We start from the raw sequence: 16,635 nt of genomic DNA, 5'->3' as shown, positions 1-16,635 counted from the left end.
TTTAATGCAACCGTAGTCGTCGTGGCCGAGTGGTTAAGGCGACAGACTTGAAATCTGTTGGGCTCTGCCCGCACAGGTTCGAATCCTGTCGGCGACGTTCTTTTTCTCTAATTTTTGAAAATGATGATCTTACTCGGAACAGTTTCAAATTAATTCTTTATGAAACCGTAGTCGTCGTGGCCGAGTGGTTAAGGCGACAGACTGAAATCTGTTGGGCTCTGCCCGCACAGGTTCGAATCCTGTCGGCGACGTTCTTTTCTAATTTTTGAAGAAATGATGATCTTACTCGGAACGGTTACAAATTAATTCTTTGATGCAACCGTAGTCGTCGTGGCCGAGTGGTTAAGGCGACAGACTGAAATCTGTTGGGCTCTGCCCGCACAGGTTCGAATCCTGTCGGCGACGTTCTTTTTCTAATTTTTGAGATAAATGATGATCTTACTCGGAACAGTTACAAATTAATTCTTGTCAAACCGTAGTCGTCGTGGCCGAGTGGTTAAGGCGACAGACTCGAAATCTGTTGGGCTCTGCCCGCACAGGTTCGAATCCTGTCGGCGACGTTCTTTTTCTAATTTTTGAAAAAATGATGATCTTACTCGGAACGGTTTACAAATTAATTCTTTAATGAAACCGTAGTCGTCGTGGCCGAGTGGTTAAGGCGACAGACTGAAATCTGTTGGGCTCTGCCCGCACAGGTTCGAATCCTGTCGGCGACGTTCTTCTTCTAATTTTTGAGAAAATGATGATCTTACTCGGAACAGTTACAAATTAATTCTTTAATGAAACCGTAGTCGTCGTGGCCGAGTGGTTAAGGCGACAGACTCGAAATCTGTTGGGCTCTGCCCGCACAGGTTCGAATCCTGTCGGCGACGTTCTTTTTCTAATTTTTGAAAATGATGATCTTACTCGGAACAGTTTCAAATTAAACCTTTAATGCAACCGTAGTCGTCGTGGCCGAGTGGTTAAGGCGACAGACTGAAATCTGTTGGGCTCTGGCCGCACTTACTGGGAACAGTTACAAATTAATTCTTGGTCAAACCGTAGTCGTCGTGGCCGAGTGGTTAAGGCGACAGACTCGAAATCTGTTGGGCTCTGCCCGCACAGGTTCGAATCCTGTCGGCGACGTTCTTTTTCTATTTTTGAAATGAATGATGATCTTACTCGGAACGGTTTCAAATTAAACCTTTAATGCAACCGTAGTCGTCGTGGCCGAGTGGTTAAGGCGACAGACTTGAAATCTGTTGGGCTCTGCCCGCACAGGTTCGAATCCTGTCGGCGACGTTCTTTTTCTAATTTTTGAAATGAATGATGATCTTACTCGGAACAGTTTCAAATTAACCTTTATGCAACCGTAGTCGTCGTGGCCGAGTGGTTAAGGCGACAGACTTGAAATCTGTTGGGCTCTGCCCGCACAGGTTCGAATCCTGTCGGCGACGTTCTTTTCTAATTTTTGAAATGAATGATGATCTTACTCGGAACAGTTCAAATTAACCTTTGTGAAACCGTAGTCGTCGTGGCCGAGTGGTTAAGGCGACAGACTGAAATCTGTTGGGCTCTGCCCGCACAGGTTCGAATCCTGTCGGCGACGTTCTTTTTCTAATTTTTGAATAAATGATGATCTTACTGGGAACAGTTACAAATTAATTCTTGGTCAAACCGTAGTCGTCGTGGCCGAGTGGTTAAGGCGACAGACTCGAAATCTGTTGGGCTCTGCCCGCACAGGTTCGAATCCTGTCGGCGACGTTCTTTTTCTATTTTTGAATGAATGATGATCTTACTCGGAACGGTTCAAATTAATTTAATGCAACCGTAGTCGTCGTGGCCGAGTGGTTAAGGCGACAGACTGAAATCTGTTGGGCTCTGCCCGCACAGGTTCGAATCCTGTCGGCGACGTTCTTCTTCTAATTTTTGAGACAAATGATGATCTTACTCGGAACGGTTACAAATTAATTCTTTGATGAAACCGTAGTCGTCGTGGCCGAGTGGTTAAGGCGACAGACTCGAAATCTGTTGGGCTCTGCCCGCACAGGTTCGAATCCTGTCGGCGACGTTCTTTTTCTATTTTTGAAATGAATGATGATCTTACTCGGAACGGTTACAAATTAATTCTTTGATGAAACCGTAGTCGTCGTGGCCGAGTGGTTAAGGCGACAGACTGAAATCTGTTGGGCTCTGCCCGCCAGGTTCGAATCCTGTCGGCGACGTTCTTTTTCTAATTTTTGAAATGAATGATGATCTTACTCGGAACGGTTCAAATTAACCTTTAATGCAACGTCGTGGCCGAGTGGTTAAGGCGACAGACTGAAATCTGTTGGGCTCTGCCCGCACAGGTTCGAATCCTGTCGGCGACGTTCTTTTTCTTATTTTTGAAATGAATGATGATCTTACTCGGAACAGTTCAAATTAACCTTTAATGCAACCGTAGTCGTCGTGGCCGAGTGGTTAAGGCGACAGACTTGAAATCTGTTGGGCTCTGCCCGCACAGGTTCGAATCCTGTCGGCGACGTTCTTTTTCTAATTTTTGAAAATGATGATCTTACTCGGAACAGTTACAAATTAATTCTTGTCAAACCGTAGTCGTCGTGGCCGAGTGGTTAAGGCGACAGACTTGAAATCTGTTGGGCTCTGCCCGCACAGGTTCGAATCCTGTCGGCGACGTTCTTTTTCTTATTTTTGAAATGAATGATGATCTTACTCGGAACGGTTTCAAATTAAACCTTTAATGCAAACGTCGTGGCCGAGTGGTTAAGGCGACAGACTGAAATCTGTTGGGCTCTGCCCGCACAGGTTCGAATCCTGTCGGCGACGTTCTTTTTCTAATTTTTGATGAATGATGATCTTACTGGGAACAGTTACAAATTAATTTTGTCAAACCGTAGTCGTCGTGGCCGAGTGGTTAAGGCGACAGACTGAAATCTGTTGGGCTCTGCCCGCACAGGTTCGAATCCTGTCGGCGACGTTCTTTTTCTAATTTTTGAGATAAATGATGATCTTACTCGGAACAGTTACAAATTAATTCTTGCAACCGTAGTCGTCGTGGCCGAGTGGTTAAGGCGACAGACTGAAATCTGTTGGGCTCTGCCCGCACAGGTTCGAATCCTGTCGGCGACGTTCTTCTTCTAATTTTTGAGACAAATGATGATCTTACTCGGAACGGTTACAAATTAATTTTTGGTCAAACCGTAGTCGTCGTGGCCGAGTGGTTAAGGCGACAGACTCGAAATCTGTTGGGCTCTGCCCGCACAGGTTCGAATCCTGTCGGCGACGTTCTTTTTCTATTTTTGAAATGAATGATGATCTTACTCGGAACGGTTCAAATTAAATTTAATGAAACCGTAGTCGTCGTGGCCGAGTGGTTAAGGCGACAGACTGAAATCTGTTGGGCTCTGCCCGCACAGGTTCGAATCCTGTCGGCGACGTTCTTTTCTAATTTTTGAAAATGATGATCTTACTCGGAACGGTTTCAAATTAACCTTTATAACCGTAGTCGTCGTGGCCGAGTGGTTAAGGCGACAGACTTGAAATCTGTTGGGCTCTGCCCGCACAGGTTCGAATCCTGTCGGCGACGTTCTTTTTCTATTTTTGAATAAATGATGATCTTACTCGGAACAGTTACAAATTAATTCTTGTCAAACCGTAGTCGTCGTGGCCGAGTGGTTAAGGCGACAGACTTGAAATCTGTTGGGCTCTGCCCGCACAGGTTCGAATCCTGTCGGCGACGTTCTTTTTCTAATTTTTGAGATAAATGATGATCTTACTGGGAACAGTTACAAATTAATTCTTGGTCAAACCGTAGTCGTCGTGGCCGAGTGGTTAAGGCGACAGACTTGAAATCTGTTGGGCTCTGCCCGCACAGGTTCGAATCCTGTCGGCGACGTTCTTTTCTATTTTTGAAAAATGATGATCTTACTCGGAACGGTTCAAAAATGAAACCGTAGTCGTCGTGGCCGAGTGGTTAAGGCGACAGACTGAAATCTGTTGGGCTCTGCCCGCCAGGTTCGAATCCTGTCGGCGACGTTCTTTTTCTATTTTTGAATAAATGATGATCTTACTCGGAACAGTTTACAAATTAATTCTTGCAACCGTAGTCGTCGTGGCCGAGTGGTTAAGGCGACAGACTTGAAATCTGTTGGGCTCTGCCCGCACAGGTTCGAATCCTGTCGGCGACGTTCTTTTTCTAATTTTTGAGATAAATGATGATCTTACTGGGAACAGTTACAAATTAATTCTTGGTCAAACCGTAGTCGTCGTGGCCGAGTGGTTAAGGCGACAGACTCGAAATCTGTTGGGCTCTGCCCGCACAGGTTCGAATCCTGTCGGCGACGTTCTTTTCTAATTTTTGAGACAAATGATGATCTTACTCGGAACAGTTACAAATTAATTCTTTTGAAACCGTAGTCGTCGTGGCCGAGTGGTTAAGGCGACAGACTCGAAATCTGTTGGGCTCTGCCCGCACAGGTTCGAATCCTGTCGGCGACGTTCTTTTTCTATTTTTGAAATGAATGATGATCTTACTCGGAACAGTTCAAATTAATTTAATGCAACCGTAGTCGTCGTGGCCGAGTGGTTAAGGCGACAGACTGAAATCTGTTGGGCTCTGCCCGCACAGGTTCGAATCCTGTCGGCGACGTTCTTCTTCTAATTTTTGACAAATGATGATCTTACTCGGAACGGTTACAAATTAATTTGATGAAACCGTAGTCGTCGTGGCCGAGTGGTTAAGGCGACAGACTTGAAATCTGTTGGGCTCTGCCGCATCACTGGGAACAGTTACAAATTAATTCTTGGTCAAACCGTAGTCGTCGTGGCCGAGTGGTTAAGGCGACAGACTGAAATCTGTTGGGCTCTGCCCGCACAGGTTCGAATCCTGTCGGCGACGTTCTTTTTCTAATTTTTGAAATGAATGATGATCTTACTCGGAACAGTTTCAAATTAACCTTTAATGCAACCGTAGTCGTCGTGGCCGAGTGGTTAAGGCGACAGACTGAAATCTGTTGGGCTCTGCCCGCACAGGTTCGAATCCTGTCGGCGACGTTCTTTTTCTAATTTTTGAAATGAATGATGATCTTACTCGGAACAGTTCAAATTAATTTGTGCAAACCGTAGTCGTCGTGGCCGAGTGGTTAAGGCGACAGACTGAAATCTGTTGGGCTCTGCCCGCACAGGTTCGAATCCTGTCGGCGACGTTCTTTTTCTAATTTTTGAAATGAATGATGATCTTACTGGGAACAGTTCAAATTAATTTGTCAAACCGTAGTCGTCGTGGCCGAGTGGTTAAGGCGACAGACTTGAAATCTGTTGGGCTCTGCCCGCACAGGTTCGAATCCTGTCGGCGACGTTCTTTTTCTAATTTTTGAGAAATGATGATCTTACTCGGAACAGTTACAAATTAATTCTTGGTCAAACCGTAGTCGTCGTGGCCGAGTGGTTAAGGCGACAGACTGAAATCTGTTGGGCTCTGCCCCACAGGTTCGAATCCTGTCGGCGACGTTCTTTTCTAATTTTTGAGACAAATGATGATCTTACTCGGAACGGTTACAAATTAATTCTTTGATGAAACCGTAGTCGTCGTGGCCGAGTGGTTAAGGCGACAGACTCGAAATCTGTTGGGCTCTGCCCGCACAGGTTCGAATCCTGTCGGCACGTTCTTTTTCTAATTTTTAATATAAATGATGATCTTACTGGGAACAGTTACAAATTAATTCTTGGTCAAACCGTAGTCGTCGTGGCCGAGTGGTTAAGGCGACAGACTCGAAATCTGTTGGGCTCTGCCCGCACAGGTTCGAATCCTGTCGGCGACGTTCTTCTTCTAATTTTTCAGACAAATGATGATCTTACTCGGAACAGTTTCAAATTAAACCTTTAATGCAACCGTAGTCGTCGTGGCCGAGTGGTTAAGGCGACAGACTTGAAATCTGTTGGGCTCTGGCCGCACACTGGGACAGTTACAAATTAATTCTTGGTCAAACCGTAGTCGTCGTGGCCGAGTGGTTAAGGCGACAGACTCGAAATCTGTTGGGCTCTGCCCGCACAGGTTCGAATCCTGTCGGCGACGTTCTTTTTCTATTTTTGAAATGAATGATGATCTTACTCGGAACGGTTTCAAATTAAACCTTTAATGCAACCGTAGTCGTCGTGGCCGATGGTTAAGGCGACAGACTTGAAATCTGTTGGGCTCTGCCCGCACAGGTTCGAATCCTGTCGGCGACGTTCTTTTTCTTATTTTTGAAATGAATGATGATCTTACTCGGAACAGTTTCAAATTAAACCTTTAGTGCAACCGTAGTCGTCGTGGCCGAGTGGTTAAGGCGACAGACTTGAAATCTGTTGGGCTCTGCCCGCACAGGTTCGAATCCTGTCGGCGACGTTCTTTTTCTTATTTTTGAAATGAATGATGATCTTACTCGGAACAGTTTCAAATTAAACCTTTATGCAACCGTAGTCGTCGTGGCCGAGTGGTTAAGGCGACAGACTTGAAATCTGTTGGGCTCTGCCCGCACAGGTTCGAATCCTGTCGGCGACGTTCTTTTTCTAATTTTTGAGACAAATGATGATCTTACTCGGAACAGTTACAAATTAATTCTTGGTCAAACCGTAGTCGTCGTGGCCGAGTGGTTAAGGCGACAGACTCGAAATCTGTTGGGCTCTGCCCGCACAGGTTCGAATCCTGTCGGCGACGTTCTTTTTCTATTTTTGAAATGAATGATGATCTTACTCGGAACGGTTTCAAATTAAACCTTTAATGCAACCGTAGTCGTCGTGGCCGAGTGGTTAAGGCGACAGACTTGAAATCTGTTGGGCTCTGCCCGCACAGGTTCGAATCCTGTCGGCGACGTTCTTTTCTAATTTTTCAGACAAATGATGATCTTACTCGGAACGGTTACAAATTAATTCTTTGATGAAACCGTAGTCGTCGTGGCCGAGTGGTTAAGGCGACAGACTCGAAATCTGTTGGGCTCTGCCCGCACAGGTTCGAATCCTGTCGGCGACGTTCTTTTTCTTATTTTTGAAATGAATGATGATCTTACTCGGAACGGTTACAAATTAATTCTTTGATGAAACCGTAGTCGTCGTGGCCGAGTGGTTAAGGCGACAGACTCGAAATCTGTTGGGCTCTGCCCGCACAGGTTCGAATCCTGTCGGCGACGTTCTTTTTCTAATTTTTGAAATGAATGATGATCTTACTCGGAACGGTTTCAAATTAAACCTTTAATGCAACCGTGGCCGAGTGGTTAAGGCGACAGACTGAAATCTGTTGGGCTCTGCCCGCACAGGTTCGAATCCTGTCGGCGACGTTCTTTTTCTTATTTTTGAAATGAATGATGATCTTACTCGGAACAGTTTCAAATTAAACCTTTAATGCAACCGTAGTCGTCGTGGCCGAGTGGTTAAGGCGACAGACTTGAAATCTGTTGGGCTCTGCCCGCACAGGTTCGAATCCTGTCGGCGACGTTCTTTTTCTAATTTTTGAAATGATGATCTTACTCGGAACAGTTACAAATTAATTCTTGGTCAAACCGTAGTCGTCGTGGCCGAGTGGTTAAGGCGACAGACTTGAAATCTGTTGGGCTCTGCCCGCACAGGTTCGAATCCTGTCGGCGACGTTCTTTTTCTTATTTTTGAAATGAATGATGATCTTACTCGGAACGGTTTCAAATTAAACCTTTAATGCAACCGTGGCCGAGTAGTTAAGGCGACAGACCTGAAATCTGTTGGGCTCTGCCCGCACAGGTTCGAATCCTGTCGGCGACGTTCTTTTTCTTATTTTTGAATGAATGATGATCTTACTCGGAACAGTTTCAAATTAAACCTTTAATGCAACCGTAGTCGTCGTGGCCGAGTGGTTAAGGCGACAGACTTGAAATCTGTTGGGCTCTGCCCGCACAGGTTCGAATCCTGTCGGCGACGTTCTTTTTCTAATTTTGAGATAAATGATGATCTTACTGGGAACAGTTACAAATTAATTCTTGGTCAAACCGTAGTCGTCGTGGCCGAGTGGTTAAGGCGACAGACTCGAAATCTGTTGGGCTCTGCCCGCACAGGTCGAATCCTGTCGGCACGTTCTTCTTCTAATTTTTGAGACAAATGATGATCTTACTGGAACAGTTACAAATTATTTTGGTCAAACCGTAGTCGTCGTGGCCGAGTGGTTAAGGCGACAGACTCGAAATCTGTTGGGCTCTGCCCGCCAGGTTCGAATCCTGTCGGCGACGTTCTTTTTCTATTTTTGAAATGAATGATGATCTTACTCGGAACGGTTTCAAATTAAACCTTTAATGCAACCGTAGTCGTCGTGGCCGAGTGGTTAAGGCGACAGACTGAAATCTGTTGGGCTCTGCCCGCACAGGTTCGAATCCTGTCGCGACGTTCTTCTTCTAATTTTTGACAAATGATGATCTTACTCGGAACGGTTACAAATTAATTCTTTGATGAAACCGTAGTCGTCGTGGCCGAGTGGTTAAGGCGACAGACTCGAAATCTGTTGGGCTCTGCCCGCACAGGTTCGAATCCTGTCGGCGACGTTCTTTTTCTTATTTTTGAAATGAATGATGATCTTACTCGGAACGGTTACAAATTAATGCTTTGATGAAACCGTAGTCGTCGTGGCCGAGTGGTTAAGGCGACAGACTCGAAATCTGTTGGGCTATGCCCGCCCAGGTTCGAATCCTGTCGGCGACGTTCTTTTTCTAATTTTTGAAATGAATGATGATCTTACTCGGAACGGTTTCAAATTAAACCTTTAATGCAACCGTGGCCGAGTAGTTAAGGCGACAGACCTGAAATCTGTTGGGCTCTGCCCGCACAGATTCGAATCCTGTCGGCGACGTTCTTTTTCTTATTTTTGAAATGAATGATGATCTTACTCGGAACAGTTACAAATTAATTCTTGGTCAAACCGTAGTCGTCGTGGCCGAGTGGTTAAGGCGACAGACTTGAAATCTGTTGGGCTCTGCCCGCACAGGTTCGAATCCTGTCGGCGACGTTCTTTTTCTTATTTTTGAAATGAATGATGATCTGACTCGGAACGGTTTTAAATTAAACTTTTAATGCAACCGTGGCCGAGTGTTAAGGCGACAGACTGAAATCTGTTGGGCTCTGCCCGCACAGGTTCGAATCCTGTCGGCGACGTTCTTTTTCTATTTTTGAAATGAATGATGATCTTACTCGGAACAGTTTCAAATTAAACCTTTAATGCAACCGTAGTCGTCGTGGCCGAGTGGTTAAGGCGACAGACTTGAAATCTGTTGGGCTCTGCCCGCACAGGTTCGAATCCTGTCGGCGACGTTCTTTTTCTAATTTTTGAGATAAATGATGATCTTACTGGGAACAGTTACAAATTAATTCTTGGTCAAACCGTAGTCGTCGTGGCCGAGTGGTTAAGGCGACAGACTCGAAATCTGTTGGGCTCTGCCCGCACAGGTTCGAATCCTGTCGGCGACGTTCTTTTCTAATTTTTGAGACAAATGATGATCTTACTGGGAACAGTTACAAATTAATTCTTGGTCAAACCGTAGTCGTCGTGGCCGAGTGGTTAAGGCGACAGACTCGAAATCTGTTGGGCTCTGCCCGCACAGGTTCGAATCCTGTCGGCGACGTTCTTTTTCTATTTTTGAAATGAATGATGATCTTACTCGGAACGGTTCAAATTAAACCTTTAATGCAACCGTAGTCGTCGTGGCCGAGTGGTTAAGGCGACAGACTTGAAATCTGTTGGGCTCTGCCCGCACAGGTTCGAATCCTGTCGGCGACGTTCTTTTTCTTATTTTTGAAATGAATGATGATCTTACTCGGAACGGTTACAAATTAATTCTTTGATGAAACCGTAGTCGTCGTGGCCGAGTGGTTAAGGCGACAGACTCGAAATCTGTTGGGCTCTGCCCGCCAGGTTCGAATCCTGTCGGCGACGTTCTTTTTTATTTTTGAAATGAATGATGATCTTACTCGGAACGGTTTCAAATTAAACCTTTAATGCCCGCACAGGTTCGAATCCTGTCGGCGACGTTCATTTTCTAATTTTTGAGATAAATGATGATCTTACTGGGAACAGTTACAAATTAATTCTTGGTCAAACCGTAGTCGTCGTGGCCGAGTGGTTAAGGCGACAGACTTGAAATCTGTTGGGCTCTGCCCGCACAGGTTCGAATCCTGTCGGCGACGTTCTTTTCTAATTTTTGAGATAAATGATGATCTTACTGGGAACAGTTACAAATTAATTCTTGGTCAAACCGTAGTCGTCGTGGCCGAGTGGTTAAGGCGACAGACTCGAAATCTGTTGGGCTCTGCCCGCACAGGTTCGAATCCTGTCGGCGACGTTCTTTTTCTAATTTTTAAATAAATGATGATCTTACTGGGAACAGTTACAAATTAATTCTTGGTCAAACCGTAGTCGTCGTGGCCGAGTGGTTAAGGCGACAGACTCGAAATCTGTTGGGCTCTGCCCGCACAGGTTCGAATCCTGTCGGCGACGTTCTTCTTCTATTTTTGACAAATGATGATCTTACTCGGAACAGTTTCAAATTAAACCTTTTGCAACCGTAGTCGTCGTGGCCGAGTGGTTAAGGCGACAGACTTGAAATCTGTTGGGCTCTGGCCGCACACTGGGAACAGTTACAAATTAATTCTTGGTCAAACCGTAGTCGTCGTGGCCGAGTGGTTAAGGCGACAGACTCGAAATCTGTTGGGCTCTGCCCGCACAGGTTCGAATCCTGTCGGCGACGTTCTTTTTCCTATTTTTGAAATGAATGATGATCTTACTCGGAACGGTTTCAAATTAAACCTTTAATGCAACCGTAGTCGTCGTGGCCGAATGGTTAAGGCGAAAGACTTGAAATCTGTTGGGCTCTGCCCGCACAGGTTCGAATCCTGTCGGCGACGTTCTTTTTCTTATTTTTGAAATGAATGATGATCGTACTCGGAACAGTTTCAAATTAAACCTTTAATGCAACCGTTGTCGTCGTGGCCGAGTGGTTAAGGCGACAGACTTGAAATCTGTTGGGCTCTGCCCGCACAGGTTCGAATCCTTCGGCGACGTTCTTCTTCTAATTTTTGAGACAAATGATGATCTTACTCGGAACGGTTACAAATTAATTCTTTGATGAAACCGTAGTCGTCGTGGCCGAGTGGTTAAGGCGACAGACTCGAAATCTGTTGGGCTCTGCCCGCACAGGTTCGAATCCTGTCGGCGACGTTCTTTTTCTTATTTTTGAAATGAATGATGATCTTACTCGGAACGGTTACAAATTAATTCTTTGATGAAACCGTAGTCGTCGTGGCCGAGTGGTTAACGCGACAGACTCGAAATCTGTTGGGCTATGCCCGCCCAGGTTTGAATCCTGTCGGCGACGTTCTTTTTCTAATTTTTGAAATGAATGATGATCTTACTCGGAACGGTTTCAAATTAAACCTTTAATGCAACCGTGGCCGAGTAGTTAAGGCGACAGACCTGAAATCTGTTGGGCTCTGCCCGCACAGATTCGAATCCTGTCGGCGACGTTCTTTTTCTTATTTTTGAAATGAATGATGATCTTACTCGGAACAGTTTCAAATTAAACCTTTAATGCAACCGTAGTCGTCGTGGCCGAGTGGTTAAGGCGACAGACTTGAAATCTGTTGGGCTCTGCCCGCACAGGTTCGAATCCTGTCGGCGACGTTCTTTTTCTAATTTTTGAGGTAAATGATGATCTTACTGGGAACAGTTACAAATTAATTCTTGGTCAAACCGTAGTCGTCGTGGCCGAGTGGTTAAGGCGACAGACTTGAAATCTGTTGGGCTCTGCCCGCACAGGTTCGAATCCTGTCGGCGACGTTCTTTTTCTATTTTTGAAATGAATGATGATCTACTCGGAACGGTTTCAAATTAAACCTTTAATGCAACCGTGGCCGAGTAGTTAAGGCGACAGACTGAAATCTGTTGGGCTCTGCCCGCACAGGTTCGAATCCTGTCGGCGACGTTCTTTTTCTTATTTTTGAAGTGAATGATAATCCTTACTCGGAACAGTTTCAAATTAAACCTTTAATGCAACCGTAGTCGTCGTGGCCGAGTGGTTAAGGCGACAGACTTGAAATCTGTTGGGCTCTGCCCGCACAGGTTCGAATCCTGTCGGCGACGTTCTTTTTCTAATTTTGAGATAAATGATGATCTTACTGGGAACAGTTACAAATTAATTCTTGGTCAAACCGTAGTCGTCGTGGCCGAGTGGTTAAGGCGACAGACTCGAAATCTGTTGGGCTCTGCCCGCACAGGTACGAATCCTGTCGGCCACGTTCTTCTTCTAATTTTTGAGACAAATGATGATCTTACTGGGAACAGTTACAAATTATTTTTTGGTCAAACCGTAGTCGTCGTGGCCGAGTGGTTAAGGCGACAGACTCGAAATCTGTTGGGCTCTGCCCGCCAGGTTCGAATCCTGTCGGCGACGTTCTTTTTCTATTTTTGAAATGAATGATCTTACTCGGAACGGTTTCAAATTAAACCTTTAATGCAACCGTAGACGTCGTGGCCGAGTGGTTAAGGCGACAGACTTGAAATCTGTTGGGCTCTGCCCGCACAGGTTCGAATCCTGTCCGCGACGTTCTTCTTCTAATTTTTCAGACAAATGATGATCTTACTCGGAACGGTTACAAATTAATTCTTTGATGAAACCGTAGTCGTCGTGGCCGAGTGGTTAAGGCGACAGACTCGAAATCTGTTGGGCTCTGCCCGCACAGGTTCGAATCCTGTCGGCGACGTTCTTTTTCTTATTTTTGAAATGAATGATGATCTTACTCGGAACGGTTACAAATTAATGCTTTGATGAAACCGTAGTCGTCGTGGCCGAGTGGTTAAGGCGACAGACTCGAAATCTGTTGGGCTATGCCCGCCCAGGTTCGAATCCTGTCGGCGACGTTCTTTTTCTAATTTTTGAAATGAATGATGATCTTACTCGGAACGGTTTCAAATTAAACCTTTAATGCAACCGTGGCCGAGTAGTTAAGGCGACAGACCTGAAATCTGTTGGGCTCTGCCCGCACAGTTCGAATCCTGTCGGCGACGTTCTTTTTCTTATTTTTGAAATGAATGATGATCTTACTCGGAACAGTTACAAATTAATTCTTGGTCAAACCGTAGTCGTCGTGGCCGAGTGGTTAAGGCGACAGACTTGAAATCTGTTGGGCTCTGCCCGCACAGGTTCGAATCCTGTCGGCGACGTTCTTTTTCTTATTTTTGAAATGAATGATGATCTGACTCGGAACGGTTTTAAATTAAACTTTTAATGCAACCGTGGCCGAGTAGTTAAGGCGACAGACCTGAAATATGTTGGGCTCTGCCCGCACAGGTTCGAATCCTGTCGGCGACGTTCTTTTTCTTATTTTTGAAATGAATGATAATCCTTACTCGGAACAGTTTCAAATTAAACCTTTAATGCAACCGTAGTCGTCGTGGCCGAGTGGTTAAGGCGACAGACTTGAAATCTGTTGGGCTCTGCCCGCACAGGTTCGAATCCTGTCGGCGACGTTCTTTTTCTAATTTTTGAGATAAATGATGATCTTACTGGGAACAGTTACAAATTAATTCTTGGTCAAACCGTAGTCGTCGTGGCCGAGTGGTTAAGGCGACAGACTCGAAATCTGTTGGGCTCTGCCCGCACAGGTACGAATCCTGTCGGCGACGTTCTTCTTCTAATTTTTGAGACAAATGATGATCTTACTGGGAACAGTTACAAATTATTTCTTGGTCAAACCGTAGTCGTCGTGGCCGAGTGGTTAAGGCGACAGACTCGAAATCTGTTGGGCTCTGCCCGCCCAGGTTCGAATCCTGTCGGCGACGTTCTTTTTCCTATTTTTGAAATGAATGATGTTCTTACTCGGAACGGTTTCAAATTAAACCTTTAATGCAACCGTAGACGTCGTGGCCGAGTGGTTAAGGCGACAGACTTGAAATCTGTTGGGCTCTGCCCGCACAGGTTCGAATCCTGTCGGCGACGTTCTTTTTCTTATTTTTGAAATGAATGATGATCTTACTCGGAACGGTTACAAATTAATTCTTTGATGAAACCGTAGTCGTCGTGGCCGAGTGGTTAAGGCGACAGACTCGAAATCTGTTGGGCTCTGCCCGCCCAGGTTCGAATCCTGTCGGCGACGTTCTTTTTTTTATTTTTGAAATGAATGATGATCTTACTCGGAACGGTTTCAAATTAAACCTTTAATGCCCGCACAGGTTCGAATCCTGTCGGCGACGTTCATTTTCTAATTTTTGAGATAAATGATGATCTTACTGGGAACAGTTACAAATTAATTCTTGGTCAAACCGTAGTCGTCGTGGCCGAGTGGTTAAGGCGACAGACTTGAAATCTGTTGGGCTCTGCCCGCACAGGTTCGAATCCTGTCGGCGACGTTCTTTTTCTTATTTTTGAAATGAATGATGATCTTACTCGGAACGGTTACAAATTAATTCTTTGATGAAACCGTAGTCGTCGTGGCCGAGTGGTTAAGGCGACAGACTCGAAATCTGTTGGGCTATGCCCGCCCAGGTTCGAATCCTGTCGGCGACGTTCTTTTTTTTATTTTTGAAATGAATGATGATCTTACTCGGAACGGTTTCAAATTAAACCTTTAATGCCCGCACAGGTTCGAATCCTGTCGGCGACGTTCTTTTTCTAATTTTTGAGATAAATGATGATCTTACTGGGAACAGTTACAAATTAATTCTTGGTCAAACCGTAGTCGTCGTGGCCGAGTGGTTAAGGCGACAGACTCGAAATCTGTTGGGCTCTGCCCGCACAGGTTCGAATCCTGTCGGCCACGTTCTTTTTCTAATTTTTAATATAAATGATGATCTTACTGGGAACAGTTACAAATTAATTCTTGGTCAAACCGTAGTCGTCGTGGCCGAGTGGTTAAGGCGACAGACTCGAAATCTGTTGGGCTCTGCCCGCACAGGTCCGAATCCTGTCGGCGACGTTCTTCTTCTGATTTTTCAGACAAATGATGATCTTACTCGGAACAGTTTCAAATTAAACCTTTAATGCAACCGTAGTCGTCGTGGCCGAGTGGTTAAGGCGACAGACTTGAAATCTGTTGGGCTCTGGCCGCACACTGGGAACAGTTACAAATTAATTCTTGGTCAAACCGTAGTCGTCGTGGCCGAGTGGTTAAGGCGACAGACTCGAAATCTGTTGGGCTCTGCCCGCACAGGTTCGAATCCTGTCGGCGACGTTCTTTTTCCTATTTTTGAAATGAATGATGATCTTACTCGGAACGGTTTCAAATTAAACCTTTAATGCAACCGTAGTCGTCGTGGCCGAATGGTTAAGGCGAAAGACTTGAAATCTGTTGGGCTCTGCCCGCACAGGTTCGAATCCTGTCGGCGACGTTCTTTTTCTTATTTTTGAAATGAATGATGATCGTACTCGGAACAGTTTCAAATTAAACCTTTAATGCAACCGTTGTCGTCGTGGCCGAGTGGTTAAGGCGACAGACTTGAAATCTGTTGGGCTGCCCGCACAGGTTCGAATCGTTTCGGCGACGTTCTTCTTCTAATTTTTGAGACAAATGATGATCTTACTCGGAACGGTTACAAATTAATTCTTCGATGAAACCGTAGTCGTCGTGGCCGAGTGGTTAAGGCGACAGACTCGAAATCTGTTGGGCTCTGCCCGCACAGGTTCGAATCCTGTCGGCGACGTTCTTTTTCTTATTTTTGAAATGAATGATGATCTTACTCGGAACGGTTTCAAATTGAACCTTTAATGCAACCGTGGCCGAGTGGTTAAGGCGACAGACTCGAAATCTGTTGGGCTCTGGCCGCACAGATTCGAATCCTGTCGGCGACGTTCTTTTTCTTATTTTTGAAATGAATGATGATCTTACTCGGAACAGTTTCAAATTAAACCTTTAATGCAACCGTAGTCGTCGTGGCCGAGTGGTTAAGGCGACAGACTGGAAATCTGTTGGGCTCTGCCCGCAGAGGTTCGAATCCTGTCGGCGACGTTCTTTTTCTAATTTTTGAAATGAATGATGATCTGACTCGGAACGGTTTCAAATTAAACCTTTAATGCAACCGTGGCCGAGTGGTTAAGGCGACAGACCTGAAATATATTGGGCTCTGCCCGCACAGGTTCGAATCCTGTCGGCGACGTTCTTTTTCTTATTTTTGAAAGGAATGATGATCCTTACTCGGAACAGTTTCAAATTAAACCTTTAATGCATCCGTAGTCGTCGTGGCCGAGTGGTTAAGGCGACAGACTTGAAATCTGTTGGGCTCTGCCCGCACAGGTTCGAATCCTGTCGGCGACGTTCTTTTTCTAATTTTTGAGATAAATGATGATCTTACTCGGAACAGTTACAAATTAATTCTTGGTCAAACCGTAGTCGTCGTGGCCGAGTGGTTAAGGCGACAGACTGAAATCTGTTGGGCTCTGCCCGCACAGGTTCGAATCCTGTCGGCGACGTTCTTTTTCTAATTTTTGAGATAAATGATGATCTTACTGGGAACAGTTACAAATTAATTCTTGGTCAAACCGTAGTCGTCGTGGCCGAGTGGTTAAGGCGACAGACTCGAAATCTGTTGGGCTCTGCCCGCACAGGTTCGAATCCTGTCGGCGACGTTCTTCTTCTAATTTTTGAGACAAATGATGATCTTACTGGGAACAGTTA

At 45.4% G+C, this 16,635-nt stretch overlaps 59 non-coding genes across 59 annotated transcripts; all 59 read left to right on the top strand.

Annotated features, from left to right (window-relative positions):
- Positions 1-15: 15 nt before the first annotated feature.
- On the top strand, positions 16-97 carry Trnas-uga (transfer RNA serine (anticodon UGA)). Its single transcript has one exon. It is a non-coding gene; the product is annotated as a tRNA-Ser (tRNA).
- A 381-nt stretch (positions 98-478) lies between these two features.
- Positions 479-560, top strand: Trnas-cga (transfer RNA serine (anticodon CGA)). Its single transcript has one exon. It is a non-coding gene; the product is annotated as a tRNA-Ser (tRNA).
- A 230-nt stretch (positions 561-790) lies between these two features.
- Trnas-cga (transfer RNA serine (anticodon CGA)) lies at positions 791-872 on the top strand. Its single transcript has one exon. It is a non-coding gene; the product is annotated as a tRNA-Ser (tRNA).
- A 171-nt stretch (positions 873-1,043) lies between these two features.
- Positions 1,044-1,125, top strand: Trnas-cga (transfer RNA serine (anticodon CGA)). Its single transcript has one exon. It is a non-coding gene; the product is annotated as a tRNA-Ser (tRNA).
- Positions 1,126-1,199: 74 nt separating this feature from the next.
- On the top strand, positions 1,200-1,281 carry Trnas-uga (transfer RNA serine (anticodon UGA)). Its single transcript has one exon. It is a non-coding gene; the product is annotated as a tRNA-Ser (tRNA).
- Positions 1,282-1,354: 73 nt separating this feature from the next.
- On the top strand, positions 1,355-1,436 carry Trnas-uga (transfer RNA serine (anticodon UGA)). The gene has a single exon. It is a non-coding gene; the product is annotated as a tRNA-Ser (tRNA).
- A 225-nt stretch (positions 1,437-1,661) lies between these two features.
- Trnas-cga (transfer RNA serine (anticodon CGA)) lies at positions 1,662-1,743 on the top strand. The gene has a single exon. It is a non-coding gene; the product is annotated as a tRNA-Ser (tRNA).
- A 225-nt stretch (positions 1,744-1,968) lies between these two features.
- Trnas-cga (transfer RNA serine (anticodon CGA)) lies at positions 1,969-2,050 on the top strand. Its single transcript has one exon. It is a non-coding gene; the product is annotated as a tRNA-Ser (tRNA).
- A 374-nt stretch (positions 2,051-2,424) lies between these two features.
- Trnas-uga (transfer RNA serine (anticodon UGA)) lies at positions 2,425-2,506 on the top strand. Its single transcript has one exon. It is a non-coding gene; the product is annotated as a tRNA-Ser (tRNA).
- A 70-nt stretch (positions 2,507-2,576) lies between these two features.
- Positions 2,577-2,658, top strand: Trnas-uga (transfer RNA serine (anticodon UGA)). The gene has a single exon. It is a non-coding gene; the product is annotated as a tRNA-Ser (tRNA).
- Positions 2,659-3,185: 527 nt separating this feature from the next.
- On the top strand, positions 3,186-3,267 carry Trnas-cga (transfer RNA serine (anticodon CGA)). Its single transcript has one exon. It is a non-coding gene; the product is annotated as a tRNA-Ser (tRNA).
- A 219-nt stretch (positions 3,268-3,486) lies between these two features.
- Positions 3,487-3,568, top strand: Trnas-uga (transfer RNA serine (anticodon UGA)). Its single transcript has one exon. It is a non-coding gene; the product is annotated as a tRNA-Ser (tRNA).
- A 71-nt stretch (positions 3,569-3,639) lies between these two features.
- Trnas-uga (transfer RNA serine (anticodon UGA)) lies at positions 3,640-3,721 on the top strand. The gene has a single exon. It is a non-coding gene; the product is annotated as a tRNA-Ser (tRNA).
- A 74-nt stretch (positions 3,722-3,795) lies between these two features.
- On the top strand, positions 3,796-3,877 carry Trnas-uga (transfer RNA serine (anticodon UGA)). Its single transcript has one exon. It is a non-coding gene; the product is annotated as a tRNA-Ser (tRNA).
- A 210-nt stretch (positions 3,878-4,087) lies between these two features.
- Trnas-uga (transfer RNA serine (anticodon UGA)) lies at positions 4,088-4,169 on the top strand. The gene has a single exon. It is a non-coding gene; the product is annotated as a tRNA-Ser (tRNA).
- A 74-nt stretch (positions 4,170-4,243) lies between these two features.
- Trnas-cga (transfer RNA serine (anticodon CGA)) lies at positions 4,244-4,325 on the top strand. The gene has a single exon. It is a non-coding gene; the product is annotated as a tRNA-Ser (tRNA).
- Positions 4,326-4,397: 72 nt separating this feature from the next.
- On the top strand, positions 4,398-4,479 carry Trnas-cga (transfer RNA serine (anticodon CGA)). Its single transcript has one exon. It is a non-coding gene; the product is annotated as a tRNA-Ser (tRNA).
- Positions 4,480-5,256: 777 nt separating this feature from the next.
- Trnas-uga (transfer RNA serine (anticodon UGA)) lies at positions 5,257-5,338 on the top strand. The gene has a single exon. It is a non-coding gene; the product is annotated as a tRNA-Ser (tRNA).
- A 381-nt stretch (positions 5,339-5,719) lies between these two features.
- Trnas-cga (transfer RNA serine (anticodon CGA)) lies at positions 5,720-5,801 on the top strand. Its single transcript has one exon. It is a non-coding gene; the product is annotated as a tRNA-Ser (tRNA).
- A 172-nt stretch (positions 5,802-5,973) lies between these two features.
- Positions 5,974-6,055, top strand: Trnas-cga (transfer RNA serine (anticodon CGA)). The gene has a single exon. It is a non-coding gene; the product is annotated as a tRNA-Ser (tRNA).
- Positions 6,056-6,285: 230 nt separating this feature from the next.
- Positions 6,286-6,367, top strand: Trnas-uga (transfer RNA serine (anticodon UGA)). Its single transcript has one exon. It is a non-coding gene; the product is annotated as a tRNA-Ser (tRNA).
- A 74-nt stretch (positions 6,368-6,441) lies between these two features.
- Trnas-uga (transfer RNA serine (anticodon UGA)) lies at positions 6,442-6,523 on the top strand. The gene has a single exon. It is a non-coding gene; the product is annotated as a tRNA-Ser (tRNA).
- Positions 6,524-6,597: 74 nt separating this feature from the next.
- Trnas-cga (transfer RNA serine (anticodon CGA)) lies at positions 6,598-6,679 on the top strand. The gene has a single exon. It is a non-coding gene; the product is annotated as a tRNA-Ser (tRNA).
- Positions 6,680-6,753: 74 nt separating this feature from the next.
- On the top strand, positions 6,754-6,835 carry Trnas-uga (transfer RNA serine (anticodon UGA)). The gene has a single exon. It is a non-coding gene; the product is annotated as a tRNA-Ser (tRNA).
- A 74-nt stretch (positions 6,836-6,909) lies between these two features.
- Positions 6,910-6,991, top strand: Trnas-cga (transfer RNA serine (anticodon CGA)). The gene has a single exon. It is a non-coding gene; the product is annotated as a tRNA-Ser (tRNA).
- A 75-nt stretch (positions 6,992-7,066) lies between these two features.
- On the top strand, positions 7,067-7,148 carry Trnas-cga (transfer RNA serine (anticodon CGA)). The gene has a single exon. It is a non-coding gene; the product is annotated as a tRNA-Ser (tRNA).
- A 222-nt stretch (positions 7,149-7,370) lies between these two features.
- Trnas-uga (transfer RNA serine (anticodon UGA)) lies at positions 7,371-7,452 on the top strand. Its single transcript has one exon. It is a non-coding gene; the product is annotated as a tRNA-Ser (tRNA).
- A 70-nt stretch (positions 7,453-7,522) lies between these two features.
- Trnas-uga (transfer RNA serine (anticodon UGA)) lies at positions 7,523-7,604 on the top strand. Its single transcript has one exon. It is a non-coding gene; the product is annotated as a tRNA-Ser (tRNA).
- A 222-nt stretch (positions 7,605-7,826) lies between these two features.
- Positions 7,827-7,908, top strand: Trnas-uga (transfer RNA serine (anticodon UGA)). Its single transcript has one exon. It is a non-coding gene; the product is annotated as a tRNA-Ser (tRNA).
- A 532-nt stretch (positions 7,909-8,440) lies between these two features.
- Positions 8,441-8,522, top strand: Trnas-cga (transfer RNA serine (anticodon CGA)). Its single transcript has one exon. It is a non-coding gene; the product is annotated as a tRNA-Ser (tRNA).
- Positions 8,523-8,597: 75 nt separating this feature from the next.
- On the top strand, positions 8,598-8,679 carry Trnas-cga (transfer RNA serine (anticodon CGA)). Its single transcript has one exon. It is a non-coding gene; the product is annotated as a tRNA-Ser (tRNA).
- A 222-nt stretch (positions 8,680-8,901) lies between these two features.
- Trnas-uga (transfer RNA serine (anticodon UGA)) lies at positions 8,902-8,983 on the top strand. The gene has a single exon. It is a non-coding gene; the product is annotated as a tRNA-Ser (tRNA).
- Positions 8,984-9,203: 220 nt separating this feature from the next.
- Positions 9,204-9,285, top strand: Trnas-uga (transfer RNA serine (anticodon UGA)). The gene has a single exon. It is a non-coding gene; the product is annotated as a tRNA-Ser (tRNA).
- A 74-nt stretch (positions 9,286-9,359) lies between these two features.
- Trnas-cga (transfer RNA serine (anticodon CGA)) lies at positions 9,360-9,441 on the top strand. Its single transcript has one exon. It is a non-coding gene; the product is annotated as a tRNA-Ser (tRNA).
- A 73-nt stretch (positions 9,442-9,514) lies between these two features.
- Trnas-cga (transfer RNA serine (anticodon CGA)) lies at positions 9,515-9,596 on the top strand. Its single transcript has one exon. It is a non-coding gene; the product is annotated as a tRNA-Ser (tRNA).
- A 73-nt stretch (positions 9,597-9,669) lies between these two features.
- On the top strand, positions 9,670-9,751 carry Trnas-uga (transfer RNA serine (anticodon UGA)). The gene has a single exon. It is a non-coding gene; the product is annotated as a tRNA-Ser (tRNA).
- Positions 9,752-10,076: 325 nt separating this feature from the next.
- On the top strand, positions 10,077-10,158 carry Trnas-uga (transfer RNA serine (anticodon UGA)). Its single transcript has one exon. It is a non-coding gene; the product is annotated as a tRNA-Ser (tRNA).
- A 73-nt stretch (positions 10,159-10,231) lies between these two features.
- Trnas-cga (transfer RNA serine (anticodon CGA)) lies at positions 10,232-10,313 on the top strand. The gene has a single exon. It is a non-coding gene; the product is annotated as a tRNA-Ser (tRNA).
- Positions 10,314-10,386: 73 nt separating this feature from the next.
- Positions 10,387-10,468, top strand: Trnas-cga (transfer RNA serine (anticodon CGA)). Its single transcript has one exon. It is a non-coding gene; the product is annotated as a tRNA-Ser (tRNA).
- Positions 10,469-10,636: 168 nt separating this feature from the next.
- Trnas-cga (transfer RNA serine (anticodon CGA)) lies at positions 10,637-10,718 on the top strand. The gene has a single exon. It is a non-coding gene; the product is annotated as a tRNA-Ser (tRNA).
- Positions 10,719-11,106: 388 nt separating this feature from the next.
- Trnas-cga (transfer RNA serine (anticodon CGA)) lies at positions 11,107-11,188 on the top strand. The gene has a single exon. It is a non-coding gene; the product is annotated as a tRNA-Ser (tRNA).
- Positions 11,189-11,568: 380 nt separating this feature from the next.
- Positions 11,569-11,650, top strand: Trnas-uga (transfer RNA serine (anticodon UGA)). Its single transcript has one exon. It is a non-coding gene; the product is annotated as a tRNA-Ser (tRNA).
- Positions 11,651-11,724: 74 nt separating this feature from the next.
- Positions 11,725-11,806, top strand: Trnas-uga (transfer RNA serine (anticodon UGA)). The gene has a single exon. It is a non-coding gene; the product is annotated as a tRNA-Ser (tRNA).
- A 221-nt stretch (positions 11,807-12,027) lies between these two features.
- Positions 12,028-12,109, top strand: Trnas-uga (transfer RNA serine (anticodon UGA)). Its single transcript has one exon. It is a non-coding gene; the product is annotated as a tRNA-Ser (tRNA).
- A 538-nt stretch (positions 12,110-12,647) lies between these two features.
- Positions 12,648-12,729, top strand: Trnas-cga (transfer RNA serine (anticodon CGA)). The gene has a single exon. It is a non-coding gene; the product is annotated as a tRNA-Ser (tRNA).
- A 75-nt stretch (positions 12,730-12,804) lies between these two features.
- On the top strand, positions 12,805-12,886 carry Trnas-cga (transfer RNA serine (anticodon CGA)). The gene has a single exon. It is a non-coding gene; the product is annotated as a tRNA-Ser (tRNA).
- Positions 12,887-13,107: 221 nt separating this feature from the next.
- Positions 13,108-13,189, top strand: Trnas-uga (transfer RNA serine (anticodon UGA)). Its single transcript has one exon. It is a non-coding gene; the product is annotated as a tRNA-Ser (tRNA).
- Positions 13,190-13,413: 224 nt separating this feature from the next.
- Positions 13,414-13,495, top strand: Trnas-uga (transfer RNA serine (anticodon UGA)). Its single transcript has one exon. It is a non-coding gene; the product is annotated as a tRNA-Ser (tRNA).
- Positions 13,496-13,725: 230 nt separating this feature from the next.
- On the top strand, positions 13,726-13,807 carry Trnas-cga (transfer RNA serine (anticodon CGA)). Its single transcript has one exon. It is a non-coding gene; the product is annotated as a tRNA-Ser (tRNA).
- Positions 13,808-13,882: 75 nt separating this feature from the next.
- Positions 13,883-13,964, top strand: Trnas-uga (transfer RNA serine (anticodon UGA)). Its single transcript has one exon. It is a non-coding gene; the product is annotated as a tRNA-Ser (tRNA).
- A 75-nt stretch (positions 13,965-14,039) lies between these two features.
- Trnas-cga (transfer RNA serine (anticodon CGA)) lies at positions 14,040-14,121 on the top strand. Its single transcript has one exon. It is a non-coding gene; the product is annotated as a tRNA-Ser (tRNA).
- Positions 14,122-14,292: 171 nt separating this feature from the next.
- Positions 14,293-14,374, top strand: Trnas-uga (transfer RNA serine (anticodon UGA)). The gene has a single exon. It is a non-coding gene; the product is annotated as a tRNA-Ser (tRNA).
- Positions 14,375-14,449: 75 nt separating this feature from the next.
- On the top strand, positions 14,450-14,531 carry Trnas-cga (transfer RNA serine (anticodon CGA)). The gene has a single exon. It is a non-coding gene; the product is annotated as a tRNA-Ser (tRNA).
- Positions 14,532-14,858: 327 nt separating this feature from the next.
- Positions 14,859-14,940, top strand: Trnas-cga (transfer RNA serine (anticodon CGA)). Its single transcript has one exon. It is a non-coding gene; the product is annotated as a tRNA-Ser (tRNA).
- Positions 14,941-15,113: 173 nt separating this feature from the next.
- Positions 15,114-15,195, top strand: Trnas-cga (transfer RNA serine (anticodon CGA)). The gene has a single exon. It is a non-coding gene; the product is annotated as a tRNA-Ser (tRNA).
- A 387-nt stretch (positions 15,196-15,582) lies between these two features.
- On the top strand, positions 15,583-15,664 carry Trnas-cga (transfer RNA serine (anticodon CGA)). The gene has a single exon. It is a non-coding gene; the product is annotated as a tRNA-Ser (tRNA).
- Positions 15,665-15,887: 223 nt separating this feature from the next.
- Positions 15,888-15,969, top strand: Trnas-gga (transfer RNA serine (anticodon GGA)). The gene has a single exon. It is a non-coding gene; the product is annotated as a tRNA-Ser (tRNA).
- Positions 15,970-16,193: 224 nt separating this feature from the next.
- Positions 16,194-16,275, top strand: Trnas-uga (transfer RNA serine (anticodon UGA)). The gene has a single exon. It is a non-coding gene; the product is annotated as a tRNA-Ser (tRNA).
- A 229-nt stretch (positions 16,276-16,504) lies between these two features.
- On the top strand, positions 16,505-16,586 carry Trnas-cga (transfer RNA serine (anticodon CGA)). Its single transcript has one exon. It is a non-coding gene; the product is annotated as a tRNA-Ser (tRNA).
- Positions 16,587-16,635: the final 49 nt, after the last annotated feature.

Source organism: Ciona robusta, unplaced genomic scaffold, assembly GCF_009617815.1.
Source record: "Ciona robusta unplaced genomic scaffold, ASM961781v2 AP042757.1".
NCBI classification, from domain to species: Eukaryota; Metazoa; Chordata; class Ascidiacea; order Phlebobranchia; family Cionidae; genus Ciona; species Ciona robusta.
Note: the sequence above shows the minus strand (reverse complement) of the source record. Positions and strands in the feature narration are given on the sequence as shown.